Source organism: Danio rerio, chromosome 10, assembly GCF_052040795.2.
Source record: "Danio rerio strain M-AB ecotype USA chromosome 10, GRCz13ab, whole genome shotgun sequence".
NCBI classification, from domain to species: domain Eukaryota; kingdom Metazoa; phylum Chordata; class Actinopteri; order Cypriniformes; family Danionidae; genus Danio; species Danio rerio.
In genome coordinates this window covers 7,433,857-7,448,714 of record NC_141030.1, presented here as the reverse complement: position 1 = coordinate 7,448,714, position 14,858 = coordinate 7,433,857, and the positions used below count along the sequence as shown (strand labels likewise).

The 14,858-nt window shown below is 35.9% G+C and overlaps 2 protein-coding genes across 8 annotated transcripts in view; both read right to left on the bottom strand.

Moving 5' to 3' along the window:
- Window positions 1-14,858, bottom strand: part of tln1 (talin 1) — a 1,269,505-nt gene that overhangs the window by 186,941 nt on the left and 1,067,706 nt on the right. The window lies entirely within an intron of this gene.
- Window positions 1-14,858, bottom strand: part of psd3l (pleckstrin and Sec7 domain containing 3, like) — a 246,352-nt gene that overhangs the window by 72,830 nt on the left and 158,664 nt on the right. For 2 of the 7 annotated variants that reach the window (XR_015500752.1, XR_015500754.1), the window contains exon 11: window positions 11,823-13,490. The exons of the other annotated variants lie outside the window; for them this stretch is intronic. The gene's annotated coding sequence lies outside the window, so the exon portion shown is untranslated. Of the gene's footprint in view, window positions 1-11,822; window positions 13,491-14,858 lie in introns of those variants that run through there. 7 annotated transcript variants of the gene reach the window in all.

The following is a 14,858-nucleotide window of genomic DNA, read 5'->3' as shown; positions in this document are numbered from 1 at the left end:
TTCGCGTGGGTTTCCTCCGGGTGCTCTGGTTTCCCCCACAGTCTAAAAACATGTAATACAGGTGAATTGGGTAGGTAAATTTCATTCCGCTGTGGCGACCCCAGATTAATAAAGGGACTAAGCTGACAAGAAAATGAATGAATGAACAATATATATACATTTTCAATATTTTTTTTTTTTTGCTTTTTTAAATTTTATAAACATCCATCAAAGTGCTCTGAGTATAAAAACAAATGTGACGAGAGCTCTTTTAAATTTCATATTCTAATAAAATATGCTTTAAGGTGATAGAGGCTTGACAGATCAAACGTTGGTGATACCTAATTCCTAAATAAATACAAGTGTGTCAATCTAGGGTGACCAATTTGGCATCTGATTTAAACAGTCTAGCCATTAAGTTACTTGCAAATGTACTAATAGGTGACCTATTCATGTCAACTCAAAGTAACGTTCATACTAATCTACAGCAACAAAGTGACTTGAAGAGTGGCAAAGCGCTGGAGATTTGAGGCGGCATGAGCAATGGTGACCACTGGCAATACAACTTAAACTATATGAACTTTTTAATGCACAGTGATGTGCCGATGACCATTAAAAGTGGCCCTTGAAGGACAGCCAGTTCACTCCGTGGCCATAATCATAATGCTCTTTTAACCCTTGTGTTGTAAATAGACTATAAAATAAAGCAGCAACAATCAAGGATGCATGATTATATGGTGTTTTAACTTTGCAATCAAAAAATGTCTTTATGATGAAAGTCAATGGGGCAAAAACAGCCACGAACATAATGAAAGGGTAGTAAATTTGTCCATTGTTGAATTTTCAACAGTTTTTAAAGCATTTTAATAAGTATTGTCACCAACAATCATTCAATTTGCTGAAACAGAGAAAGTTGTGGCCAAATTAAGACTCAAAATCACCCGAGTGAATGAAAACAGCACACATGGGTTCAATTATGTTCATTAATGAAAAAAAAAAAAAAAAATAGAAGAAAACTGTTTTGTAAGATTAACTCAACAAGAAATAATTCCAAATCAGAAACAACAATGGAATCGTTTGCACTGCTTAATTGAAACCTAATTAAAAATTAATTGAATGCACGGTTTTGGGAACTAACTGTGTGTTATATTATGATTGTAACTGTGCATCTTTGAAGTAGCGTGACAGAATGGTTTGCTGTGAGTGTGAGTGAAGACAGTGGAGATGATGTAACTGCACACTGCAGATGAACGTCTGAGCAGAATGATTTAATTGCTGTCAGTGTGAAGACACATTTACACTGCATTCTCAACAGGCACAGATACAACCACAAGTGATCAATTTTTGAGCAGGCTTTTTATAACCTGCTTTGAAAATTGATCCAAACATTTCTATAAGATTTTTGGTTGTATACAATGTAGACCAACGTGACACCACAATACTAATAGAAAACATCTTCATTTTGAATATACAGTGCTCAGCAATGTACAATGAGTTCGTCCTAGGGCTGCTCGATTTTGGGAAAAATCATAACCACGATTATTTTGGTCATAATTGTAATCACGATTATTACAAACGATTATTAGTTGAAGTTAAAATTATTAGTACTTCTGAGATTTTTTTTTAAATCAATATTTCCCAAATGATGTTTAACAGAGCAAGGAATAACAGTATTTCCTTTAATATTTTTCTTCTGGAGAAAGGCTTATTTGTTTTGTTTTGGCTAGAATATAAGCAAATTTAAATATTTTGAAACCTCTTTTAAGGTCGATATTATTAGCCCCTTTAGGCAATATATATTTTTGATTGTCTGCAGAAGAAACTACTGTTATATAATGACTTGCCTAATTACCTTAATTAAGCTTTTGAATCACACTTTGAATTTGAATGTTTGTATTTAAAAAAATATCTACTAAAATATTATGAGCTATCATAATAGCAAATTAATCGGTTATTGGAAATGAATGATTAAAACTATTATGTTCAGAAATCTTCTTTCCATTAAACAGAAATTAGGGGGAAAATGGTTGCTAATATTCAGGAGGGCTAATAATTCTGACTTCAACTGCATATATTATTTTCCTCCCTGCAAAGGAAAAAGAAATAAATACAATAGAATAAAAATATGAAACAAACTGTGCTTTTAGCATCTTCACTGTAAGAAAAACGCTTTAGCCAAAAAAGTCTTCAGTCAAGAGCAAAGAGGGATTTTCTCGTTGTTTTATTAATCATGATAAAACAGGCGGCAGCTGTGCTCTGTCACTTTAATGCAGTGGTCACCAAACTTGTTCCTGGAGGGCCGGTGTCCTGCAGATTTTAGCTCCAACCCTAATCAAACACACCTGAACAAGCTAATCAAGGTCTTACTAGGTATACTTGAATCATCCAGGCAGATGTGTTGAGGCAAGTTGGAGCTAAACCCTACAGGGACACCGGCCCTACAGGGACACCGGCCCTCCAGGACCGAGATTGGTGACCCCTGCTTTAATGGTTTCGCTTTCACGTGTCTTTTGATCCTCCTCAACTTGTTTGTTTATTACAAAATGAGGGTTAATATGAATAATCACTAAACACCGCGTTTTGACACCTATTTGAACATTAAAACGCTCACGTTAATGACTTTAGATGTGTGTGCTCTCTGCTCATCACATGTGCGAATGAGACCAAGTGCAGACCGCATGCTTCTGACTGTCTGCGCACCGCACACACAAAAGCATGCGGTCTTTCGCGCTTTTAAGAGCAACAAGTGAGGACAACTGGACAGGGGGCGGTAAATAATGGAATAATCATTTATCTCGATTAATGGTTTTTCATAATCGTTAGAAGCCATAATCAAAATCGAAATCGGATTTTCGATTAATTGCACAGCCCTAGTACGTCCCATTTAAAAAAAAATGAATATTCTTTATCCATTTCTCTCTCTGTACAGACAATTTTTGTTGAAGTATTTAAACAAAACAGTTTTATTAAACAGTTATATCAATTAAATTAAAGTTTGGTCACCAAACATTAGGAATAGAAGGATAATAGAGTTAAATTCAAAGTTATTGCAAAAATAAATAAATAAATAAATAAATTACAAACTACAAAACTTTTATGATTTTGATAACTTTTTTTTCCTTGATTGTTTTTGTTTATTAAAATTTCATTTAATATTTTCCCCAACAGATTAATTTGGGTGTACTAATTTTTGGACAGCAATTTGAAGTTTTTTTTGTTAGATAATTTGCAATTTTGGGTTTGGTACCGATACATTATCAATGTATATGTAGAAATCCTAAAGAAAATTTCAATACCTTTTTAAGACTTTTTTAAGACCTTCTCAGAATATTTTAAGACCTTGTCGCCACTTCAAGTTCTAATCAGTATCAAACCTTTAACCTAATAAACAGTTGCTAATAAACAGTTGTATAAATAAATGAATGGAGTACAACCATGCACCAGGACTTTGATGAGTTCGAAAGAAACAAACCTTGAAAGAATAAATTACGTGGTTGTTTTCACTGACAAGCTTCAGACTGTTTCAACTCGTCTTTCTCCAACCAGGAGTATGCAAACTTGCATTATGCCATTTTGCAGTTTGTTTCACTCAATGGCAGGGCTATTCAATTAGTTTGTCATGGGGGCCAGTTCATGAAAAGCATCCCAAATGAGGAGCCGGAGATATATGATTTGCAATATGAATGATGACACAACAGCATTTAAGAGCCCATATGTTTTATTTTTGCTCCTTAAGACACTCACGTTGTATTTTTCTACATTAAAATCTTAATGTATTGTATTTTAAAACTACATAACACCACTGCATTGTACAATGTGGCTTTCTTTTTCTTTTTTTTAAATGTGTTTTTTTTACAAACATATTCAAATGTTGTATTTCCAAGCACAACGAAAGCAGTGCGCTGCTGAAGTAGGCTTCTTCTACATTCAGACACATTCATATGTTATGCTTTAAACTGCATAATTATGAATGCAACAATTACAGATTTTAGTTGTATGATTATAGTCTTAAGAATAATCATGGATTTACGGTTATCATGTCTAATGTGAAGTTAAGTAAATATTTAATATTAGGTAAGTATTTAAAGGAACAATTATAATCATCTGTGTTCATACATACATAATCATTTTAATAATTTGTAATAATTGGTCTAACATATCTTTTGTTTACATTGCACTGAAAGCCACGCACAACTCTCACCGCAACGTGGTGAGAAGTTTTCTACTTGGTGCATCTAGAAGGCGCGAGTGCATCGCTTGCGCACGCATATAGGCATATATTCTAATATTAAAAACAATGAACTTGCGCATGGAAAAGATGTGAAATGTGAACACCCCGCTGCTATAGTAATCCAGTGTGCATGCGTATTAGCCTTGGTGTAGCTATAAGCTCGAAACTTTAAACTAGCGCACAGGTCGAATAACTTTGTTTAGTTCCAGCAGTTTTGTTCAGTGCAACAGAAAGTTGAGATGAGAAGCCTTTAAGCTTAAGTATCCAAATGTATTCGGCTCGCTTAATGTCAGGTGACACACGCTCTGCGCAGTCTTCGACTGCAGCTCATGCTGTATTGAACAGGCACACATCACTTCATAACTGTAGCGGCCGTTTTTTGACTGAACAAAATTTATTTTTGATGTCTTGGTCACCCTATTTGGAGGGCCGGAACAATTTGCCTTACGGAGCGCCAATTGGATAGTGCTGCTCTATGGTTTTGCTACATGTTGAGAGCGTCACATCACCTCCCCGCATTTGTCACAAATCGTGTGACATCACCCGAACAGAAGAGCTTGGCCGGACACAACCGGCCCAAACCAATCAAGAAAAATAATTATATTTATGCTTTTTTAGAGTCAAACACTTTGGACAATGCTACAACAAAATCGAAGTCCTCGTAAAAACAGGATTAAGACTTTTTTATGCCCTTTAAGGGCCTTAATTTTCTCATATTTGATTTCAACTTTTAATACTTTGTGAGGAATCTACTCGTTTATGCTGAGCTCTGTGTAATATATACATACGTTTTACATACTGTAATAAAAACTATGTAAGAAGTGTAAAAATAAATTGATGTTAAAAACGGAGAATAAAATGGAAAATGAACACAAAACCTTTAGATTCTGCATAATTTCTCCCAGATAAAATCGTAAATAAAAACTTAAACAAGTAACCATCAATAAAATTTGTTTTTATTAGCTAAGATAACTATGAAATAAAAAAAACAACATAATTATTTTTATACAATTTACTTAAACAGATCTCAAAATTGACTGGGCATACTGCCATTTGCAGAGCTGTCAAAATTACAGTCAGATACTTAAAACATGCTGGACCATAAGTCTTCCTATTTTAATTAAAACCGGTGATGTATTGGTTAACGACTCACATGACTCATTTTCATTTTGTTGGGTAGAGCACAGAAATATCACTGATGCAAAATGTAGATATTTGTAAAAGCTTTTTTATTTTGTTACTTGACACATTATTTGGCTTGGTGAGGACAGAAAAATGACTGCACACAGGCAACTTCTCATGACACGGTGAATGCTCGCAACCATCATTCTGTGGACACTTTGATGACTTACTGATTTTAAGCACTTTACAGATGTAATGTGTAAATGTACTCTGATTGAATGAAATCTTTACAGGGTCTGTTTATTTACCTGCTGACCATAAAACTGACCCATTTTATACCCTCATTAAAGCGGTACAGCTCAGTGTGACCCACAGGTTAATGGGCAAACACACATGAAACTCAGATCTTTGGTTCTAATTGACCATTGATGAACTGAAAAGATTCAAAATTAAGCCTGTCACGATGAATTATTTCGCCTATGCAATATATTGTCATAAAAATAATAGCGCTAAGTTATATTATTGTAATTTTATAAGTCATGTGAAGAGTTAAAAAAAAAACTACTTTTTTTATTTGATGTTTGACGTGAACTGAAACATGATCACAGCTCCTCTGCTTTAAAAAAAAAAAAAGCCGCAAGGGCTTTTCTTTTTCTGGATTGTTTTAGAAAACACAGTTGGCTGGATTTAGGAAAGTGGATAGGACGCTGGTCAATCAATGCTTTTGAAAACACGATCGTTTGGGTTCAAGGAAAGAGGAGGGTGGGTCAGTTGATCGGTCAGTCAGTCAGTCAGTCGACAGCAGCCTCTGGTGGATTTACGCAAGACAGAAATGACACTCAAGAGAAATTTGAGAAAAAGCATAAACAACGATCGCTGGTGGACTTGCGTACACAAAAACTGCAACAAAAAAAAAACATGTCTCCCGGGACGTATTTGCTGCTCTACAGAAATGTATACAGAGGTACACTTTTTTAAAAAAAGGCTGCCGCAAGGGCTTTTCTTTTTCTGGATTGTTTTCGATAACACAGTGGGCTGGATTTAGGGAAGTGGATAGGACGCTGATCAATCGGTGCTTTTGAAAACATGATCGGTTGGGTTCAAGAAAAGAGGAGGGTGGGTCAGTTGATCGGTCAGTCAGTCAGTCAGTTAGTCAGTCGACAGCAGCCTCTGGTGGATTTACGCAAGACAGAAATGACGCTCAAGAGAAATTTGAGAAAAAGCATGCATCTCTGGTGGACTCACGTAAACAAAAACTGCAAAAAAAAAACATGCCTCCCGGGACGTATTTGCTGCTCTACAGTAATGTATACAGAGGTACACTTTTTTTTAAAAAAGGCTGCCAGAAGGGATTTTCTTTTTCTGGATTGTTTTAGAAAACACAGTTGGCTGGATTTAGGGAAGTGGATAGGACGCTGGTCAATCGGTGCTTTTGAAAACACTATCGGTTGGGTTCAAGAAAAGAGGAGGGTAGGTCAGTTGATCGGTCAGTCAGTCAGTCGACAGCGGCCTCTGGTGGATTTACGCGAGACAGAAATGACGCTCAAGAGAAATATGAGAAACAGCATGCATCTCTAGTGGACTCGCGTAAACAAAAACTGCAAAAAAAAAAAACGTGCCTCACGTATTTGGTGCTCTACAGAAATGTATACAGAGGTACGCGGCTGCCGCAAGGGAATTTTTTTTATTCTGGATTGTTTTAGAAAACACAGTTGGCTGGATTTAGGGAAGTGGATAGGACGCTGGTCAATCGGTGCTTTTGAAAACACTATCAGTTGGGTTCTAAAAAGGAGGGTAGGTCAGTTAATCGTCAGTCAGTCAGTCGACAGCGACCTCTGGTGGATTTACACAAGACAGAAATCGCTTGACGCTCAAGAGAAATTTGAGAAAAAGCATACATTACCATCTCTGGTGGACTCGCGTAAAAAAAAAAACTGCAAAACAACTAGCCTTCCGGGACGTATTTGGTGCTCTACAGAAATGTATACAGGGGTATGTTTTCAGAATGAGGCTGGGTTGGATAATAGAGATGGCTGCTCAATCAGCTAAAATATTGCAGACATTAATTTTTAATGTAAACATGACGGCCAATATATATTGAATCACCATAAATTTTTGAGATCATGTCTATGTATTGCATGATAACTTCATACATTGATAATTGTGACAGTCTGGCCTATACAAAACTACATTTTGGGTGCTTTTAGAATGACACTGTTGAAGCAGAAGCACCCCGCTGTTGTTAAACGTATACTCAAAACACAATAAAAATGTCCAGGAGACTGTGTGAGTGTCTGTACAGTCTATAAAAATATCCTCAGCAATGAAATGGTGTGAAAATGCATGTGTAGGTTGAAACGCTCGCAGCAGTTGAGCTCGTCTCAGTGTTGTGTGGCATACGGCGCAGAAAAACACACAGACAGGTCAATGCACTGCTGCTTAGAATAAACCACCAACAGCTTCGACCGATATACATGCCATGGATGATGAATGCGTTTCACAGCACACACTAAAAACACTTTAAACTGGTGCTCTTTTGTGAAAGTCAACATATTAACTTTTATTTTACATCTGCAGAATCGAGAGAAAATCATGATCTTGATCAAAATGAATCTTGATTCTCACTTTAGCCAGAATCATGCAGCCCTAATCTCAGCCATGTGTAATCTACTGGTTGTTTTAAGAGTTAAGAAGCTGCAGAGAAATGCCTAAACGCCCATCCTTGGGTTCCTCTTGCTTACAGAGGCTGACTTCATTCAATTTTGGTTTTCACATAAAAAAATACTCCTAGTGAACAGAAAGAAAACAATTTACTATTACAGACAGCAAAATATACAGCACTGTTTTAATTAGGGCTGAACAATATATCGTTTGAGCATCAATATCGCAATGTGTATCCGCAATAGTCACATCGCAGGATCATATGAGTTATTAAAGGATAAATAATGAAGATATTATTAAATAAGATCTTTTTTTTTTATTATTTATACAATGATGACCATGTTGTTCTTTAATTTCTGTAATTGAATACTGTTAGAAATCATAAAGCACTGTTCAATTGTTTATTTTTGTTTATAATTAGTTTTACTTTATGCAGATGCATGGCATAGAAAAACACTTGATCATTGTGGTCTATCAAAATTAACGAAGCCTTTCCATATAGAGCTATTCAAATTATCTAGTGTAATTATATTAATATCCCAATATATGTATGTGTATGTGTGTATATATATATATATATATCGCAGCAAAACAAAATATTACAATGTCAGTTCTTTTCCGAACTAGCAGCATTTTTAATATGCACTTTTAAGGTACCAATATGGACCCTTTAAGTAGAAATATGTACCTTTTGAAAAGGTACCAGCCCAGTGACAGCTTGCATACCTTTATTTCTGAGAGTGTACAATCTTCCAACCTCAGAAATAATGCCATGTACGCCTGACTCGATGCTCACCATATCAGAATTTGTTAAAGAAAAATACAATTTCAGTAGCCATTACTCACAGGCTTTCTGCGGGTTTCAAGTCAAATTTAAGACTATTAAAGACCTTTTTCAGACAATGAAGATTAACATTTTAGACTTATACAGGGCTAAACGTACTTGCCCTATCTAATATGATTTGCTTATAGTTCTAATTAGTTATTTCTTAGCTATATTTTTTAAATAATAATGTCAAAACAAGCAGACCCTAGTTATATACATATTTTATGGTAACATAACTATTAAACATAATTAACAACATAAAAAAGACTCAATGCATGGGTAACACTTTATTTTGATGGTCTATTTGAGTCTTACTAAACTGTCTGCTTAATATCTGTTGATACTGCTGCTAAACAGACATTAAACTGACTATAAGAAACTTTGCAAGTACATGTCAACTTACATTAACCCTAACCCAACCTAACAGTTTACTTATAATCTAATGAGAATTAGTTGGCATGTAGAAGCAGTGTAACTTAAATTAAACAAAGGACCATCAAAATAAAGTGTGACTAATGTATGTACAATAAACTGTTCTAAAGGTTTTATTCAGGTGTATTTGCTGATGATCGGATGTGTGTTAAATCAATTGGGTAGCTTTACATAAAGGAAAATCAAGACCGGTTTAAAATGATTTAAGACCTACTGTACAAGACACTATTTAAGTCAATGGAAGACATTAAGACCCTGCGGATACCCTACTATTATAAATAGTAAAATATTTGTGCTGATTAGTATTTTTGTAGAAACTGTGATGTTACGTTTCACGTATGTTTTGTGGTGTTTTGTTGTTTGTTTGCTGTTTCGCGTTCTCTTCTCTCTCTTCTGATGTATATCCTGTCCTGTTTTAGTTGTGCAACCACTGGTCGAAGGGGCTGTCAATCACCATCGTGACTCAATCGCTGAGCCAATCAGGAGCTGGTCCGTACAGTATAAAAGCCGTGTGCTCACAGCCAGACTCCTCACTTGTGTCGGCCGGCCTGTTAATTTGTGTTTTGCTTAGTTTCGTTGCTGTTGCAGTGTTCTAGTTTTCTCTCGATTAAGTGATTGATTTATTAGATACGCTTGTGCAGCTCAATTTGTATCTATTGAACGATCTTTATGAGAATTGGATTATATGAGATCTTGTTTTGCTAATGGCTAAAAGTGTGCACTTTACGAGAACTCCAGTAATTTGAGCAGCTATTTCTATTTGTTAGTTAGTTTATGGAGGAGTTGCCACATGTGTAAACATGTTTTGAAGTAGTTCTTTTTTTGGTTAGTTAGTTTAGTGGGTTGGGGTTTAGTTAGGTCGTTTTTTATATTTATTTCTTTGTTTTGGGAACACCCCTGTTTTCTTTGTTTAATTTGATTATTTAAAATTACATTTAAATTACATTTCCTGTATTCATTGTTTGATATTCTCTTAATAATTGAAAAACGTAACTGTTATTTGTAACTTGTTATTTTTAAATGAAAGTACATTTAATAGCCTTTTTGAAACAGAATTATTTTGTATTGTTATAAATATATTTCACTTTTCATACATTTAATGCATAATTGCTGAATAAAAGCATACATTTCCTTCTTTCTGAAGTAGTCCAGTAGCTCTGAATGAATCATCTGTCAAATTCACAATTGCCAAAACAGAAACTGAAACCTTAAACAAAAAAAAACTTTCAAAAATCTTTGGGTAAAAACAGTTTTAATTACGCGGGTTATTGAGTGATTCATTGGACTGGATCTGACACAGATTAAGAAGTAAGTAATGTGAGCTCTCCCTGTGGACCGATGAATGAGTCAAGATTATTTCATCAATTCATCTCATTAACAAGAATATCAATATTTCAGGAACATTGGACAGGGTTACCTTCAACAACCAGTTAAAGGTCACATTTAGATTTCTCAGAAAAGTGTTCAGCACATTAAGCAAAGCGCTCCTGCTGGATAAACCCAATGCAAAAGTGAGAAACCTGGTGGAAATGCAGAATGAAAGGGGCATGTTCACCCTAAAATGGAAATTTACTCATCCTTTACTTGTTTCAAATTTTCCAAATTGTTTGAAATGAGTGTCTTGTGTTAAATAAAAAAGAAGATGTTTTTAAACTGGAAACTGATAACCATTGACTTCCATTTTCAAAATATTTTATTTTGTGTTCAACAAAAACTCATAAAGGTTTGGAGCCACTTGATGGCGAGTAAATAGTGAGTAAATTGTCATTTTTGGGTGAACTATCCTTTTAGTTCCTACACCGCGACAACTTCAAAACCTTCCGCAATTCTGAGGTTAGTGGGCTTGACAAACCACCTAGAGAAAACACACTTTCATCTCTCTGTCATTTTAACCAACAGTTGTAGCAGTTTTGTACATTTATCTATATAATACATATGTCTCATAAAAAAATGTGTATGTTATGATCACCAGCGATCAAACAGCTGCAGGTAACATGCAGATCGCAACAGACTCCAGTCATGCACCGCTCACACACACCTGTTCCAGATTCCCCTGATTGCACACAAAGGCTATATACACAGCACACATGAACACGTCATTGCTAAATCTTGTGATACTGTTTCTGAACATTACGACACATTTCCCCTGCTTTGTCTAGCCCGCTTAGACCCTCACTTTGTTTTATTGTTTATCCCTGTCTGCTGCCTGCCACTCCCCTGTGTATTTAACTACGACTCTGGATTTGCCTGCATTAGGGTTGGGCGATGTCATGTGCGACGGACAATGGCATTGTCGTCATGTGAAAAGCCGGGGGAATGGGGGGGATGTCTGAATATCACATTTAACACCTATAGTGAGACGCAATCCAGCAGTACATACCTGATAAACTGTCTGACGTGCACTGCTCCCTATCTCTGGAGCTCAGAGGAGCCCATGACAGTGTGTGGCTGTGTGTGTGTGTGGCTCTGCAGTGAGCACCACTTGTGTCTGTGTGGTCACGTGTTATGCGTTTTCAGTGGACGTAGGGCTGTTCAGAAATGCAAGATAAAACACGATGTGGATGTGGATCCTTTTCGTTTTAAAATGCCATTTTAACACTAAGATGTAAGCCTGAGTGTGTATTTTTTGCGAGCGGGAATGCGACGGCAGCGGGGCGGAGGATCGGCGATGCCGACTCAGCATCGTGTTGTATATAGGCCATCAGCGATGGACGATGGCATCGCATATCGGCCTATCCCTAGCCTGCATACATCTGTTTTCTTCTGAATGTGACCGTTGCTTACCTGACCATTCTCAATAAACCTGCAATTATATCCGCACCTCCCTTGTCAGCATCCTATTTAGATTACAGAATAAAAGTGACTATGTTCTGTAGCGGCAGGTCACACTTACCAAAATAAACAGAAAATAAAATGAGTCAGGAAAAAGCAATCGGTGCATGTCTATTAAGTTTATTATTAGATTTGGACATCATAATAAAATCTGCCTTTTTTGTGGAGAGTGATGCCACAGTATTTTCTATAAATATAATAGCATGCCTCTGAAATGAGATTAAAAGCATGGCTGCATTGTGTTCTGTGAAGAAGAAGAGGCTGAAAGGCTTTCTCCTCTGTTTGTGTAAAGTAGCAGTTGCCTAAAGATAGCCACTGCGATTTTCCATCTATTATACAGTTATTAATCTTTTGACCTTTGATTTAACACTTTATTTTCAGACCGATGAACTGCGTCACATCGCCTGCGTTTATAAACCTGATATCAGATAATCATTCTTGAAGCATGAAGCAATGAAGACAAACTATCTCTAACAAATGAATCACTTGATGCTTGTGTGTGTGTAAGCATGTGTGTGTGCATTCTTAGCTCTGAACCAGAAAGAGAACACTCTAAATCACTTGGATCTGTTATCAATCTCACCAAAGGAATGTGTACTAATTATTGAACAAGAGAGACAATTCAAATTGATAATTAAGTAGTGCAATAAGGACAATTCATTAACCCAGGTGACTCTTATGGCGAAGACACAAGCAGCACACTTTAAAGGCAAAACATTTGTTAGGTTAAAATGGAAATGCAATCGATTTGGTGAAAATGAAGGAGGTTTATATTTCGACTGAATTCATCTCAGGTCGCTGTGTCTTACCCTGAGCTTGGCAAACACCTTCAGCATTAACTGTGTTGAGTCCAGCGAAAATAGTTCTGATAAGAATAGAAGCGTCATAAGTGTGTGGCGGTAGTGATTGGTGTCTGATTTCACGGAGGCGAGCAGTAACCCGTGTCTCCTTTTTAAAGCCCAGACTTCCAACAAATTTAAAGATCGCAAAGTTCTCAAGGGTTTTTGGTATACTAGGACATTACTCCCATAAATCACTGACAACAGTTCAACAGTTCATCTTACCACAGTGTATCTTCAATTGGTGCTGCTTGATTATAAAAAACTGAATTTCTTTTTTACAGACAGATTTTTTCAACACATTTCTAAAGATAACAGTTCTCAACTAATTTCTAATAACGGATTTATTTTATCTTTGCCATGATGACAGTAAATAATATTTGACTAGATATTTTTCAAGACACTTCTACACAGCTTAAAGTGACATTTAAAGGCTTAACTATGTTAATTAGGTGGACTAGGCAGGTAAGGGTAATTAGGCAAGTTATTGTATAACGATGGTTTACTCTGTAGACCAGGGGTTCCCAAACTTTTCAGCCCCTGACCCCCAAAATGACAATGCCAGTGACTCGCGACCCCCAATATCCTCTGAGGTGGTTATAAATACAGAAACCTTGCATACAATGGTGCACACACACAAATAAACCCAAGTCTATTCTTCGTTTCTGTTTTTTAATGGATACAGTGCTGTAAATGGACCAGAAAGTTCAACCTGGTGTTATAAAATCAATCCGCTGCAACTGATGCTATTGCTGTGTATTTAATATAATGTACCCCAGGGGTCGCAATCCAATAGAACAGGGGTGCTCAACCCTGTTCCTGGAGATCTACTTTCCTGCAGATTTCAGTTGCAACCCTGCCTGTAGTTATCAAGTGCTGTTCAGGTCCTTATTAATTGATTCAGGTGTATTTGATCAGGGTTGGAGCTAAACTCTGTAGGAGGGTAGATCTCCAGGAACAGGGAAATATAAGCTATTATAGTAACTATATAGTATATATTTTTTCTCTTCAGTAGGTTATGAATAAAATATGGTAAATCTTGTGGTTTAATAAAAATAAATCGATTTTTTGGAAATCACCAGGGAACCCCCCTTTATTGTCCCACGACCCCTCTTTGAGAAACACTGCTGTAGACTAAAAAAATAGCTGAAAGGGACTAACAATTTTGACTTTAAAATGGTTTTTAGAAAATTAAAAACTGCTTTTATTCTAGCTTGAATAAAACAAATAAAACTTTCTCCAGAAGAAAAAATATTATCAGACATACTGTGAAAATTTCCTTGCTCTGTTAAACATTGTTTGGGAACTATAAAAAAAAAATACAAAGGAGGGCTAAAATGTTTGACTAGATAGATGTTGGTAACTACTAAAGAAATATATATATGCAAAGAAAACAATAATAATTAGTTTACAAATTAAGTTCTGTGTAATAAAATAAGACACAAATGAAAAAAATATTGAACACATGAAGAAAGGAAGATGCAGAAAGGCAGATGAAATCTAAAATGATCCAAAACACAGCTAAATAAACTCTCAATGGTTTCAGAGAAAGAGAATCAGACTGTAGAATGGCCTGACTTGAATTCAAAAGAAAATCCAAAATAAAGATCACATTTGATAGATGAGACCCACAGAACCGTCAAGATTTTTTAAACTCTGTTGAAGTCTGTAAAAAATACACCTGCATGACTTCATTCTCCACACGAGAGGCTGCCATCACCAAAAAAGCTTTTATATAAAGTATTAAACACATATCAGTAGTTCAGTACTTTCTCCTTGTGTCATTCCATTGTTGTTACACACACTTTTTTTCAGATTTTTTTTTTGTTTTGATATATTTTTATGCTTGTATTTTTGGGCTTTTACCAAAATCTGGTTCAACTTCATGTCAACAAGTGCTTTAGAATATTTTTCAAGTGTTGGATTCTTTTCCCCC